This window comes from Schistocerca cancellata, chromosome 4 (assembly GCF_023864275.1).
Source record: "Schistocerca cancellata isolate TAMUIC-IGC-003103 chromosome 4, iqSchCanc2.1, whole genome shotgun sequence".
Lineage (NCBI taxonomy): Eukaryota > Metazoa > Arthropoda > Insecta > Orthoptera > Acrididae > Schistocerca > Schistocerca cancellata.
Genome location: NC_064629.1, coordinates 932,895,444 through 932,896,691, shown reverse-complemented (window position 1 = coordinate 932,896,691; position 1,248 = coordinate 932,895,444).

Sequence of the window (1,248 nt, the reverse complement as noted above, 5' to 3'; positions counted from 1 at the left end):
GGAAAGTGGTTGAAGGACTGATGAACCACGAGCAAGGGCTGAAGTCCTTCACATCCACGCTTAGTAATGCTACGTGGAGATGGGAGGCCGGTCCTCTCTGTAAACCAGGATAGACGGCGAATTGTGCCAGATCTGACGACAGGATACAACCGTAAATGATATCATTTCGACCCAACGACATCGTCAATTACTATTGCAATGGGTACAGGATAATTTAGAATGGATCACGAATCAATTTAAACGTTTCACCCGGTCGGATAAGCCATGTTTCTTGGTAGCGAGATCGATGATCGTGACCAGACACGCTGTCATCCACGTGAATGGTTCTTCGACTAACACAGGGCGACACGGACGCAGGCCGGTGGTGGCAATATTATGTTTCGCGAATCTTAACCTGGGCTCCCATGGGTTTAGTGTGGTAATCGAAGGCACCATGACAGCAGTGGAGTACGTGGATGTTATAGCAGACCACCTGCCTCCATTCATGCCTGATGTCCTCTCCGACGGCGAGGGCACTTTCCAGCGGGCTAACTGTCCGTGACACACTCGTATTATAAATGTCTCAGTGAACTCGCGTTGATGTCTTGGCTCCTAGACTTGCCTGACATGAAACAGTTGTAATACATCCAGTACACAATCGGGCACCTGCTGCGTGCCTGCGAACTTGCTGCCCATAATTTACGGAGTTGCGTGAGCTGTAAATAGATATCTGGTGCCGCATACCTCTACAAAATTACCAAAACTTTTCGAGTCAATGCCATGCCGAACTGCTCTTGTGTTATCTTGCAGAGGTGGACCAACACGCTGTTAATCAGGCGCTCATAACGTTTTGACTCATCAGCGTACTTATAAGGATGTTCCAGCAGACAGTGCAGCCTGTCGTATTGTACAGCCATGCTCAAAAGTATCCGAACGACCTGAATTGCACTTCGCCTGATTCGCATGCAACCCACATAACGCAGCTCTTTATCAGGTCCTCTAATCGCTCCTTGGTACAGTCGTTTGACTATTGAAAATGGTTCCAACAAGTCACCACTAGAAAACACTACTCTGTATCGCAATAACTCAAGATGTAAAGTAATACTAAGATACTACAAATATCAGGGACGTTATCACAGGTAAGACTGTCTTTAAGGCTTGTAAGCTCACATTTATTACAGTAAATGACAATACCTGAAATGTTACCACTCTCATCATTACGTCAGATACGTAATGCACGTAGTAAGTTCGTCGTATTCATGATTTCCT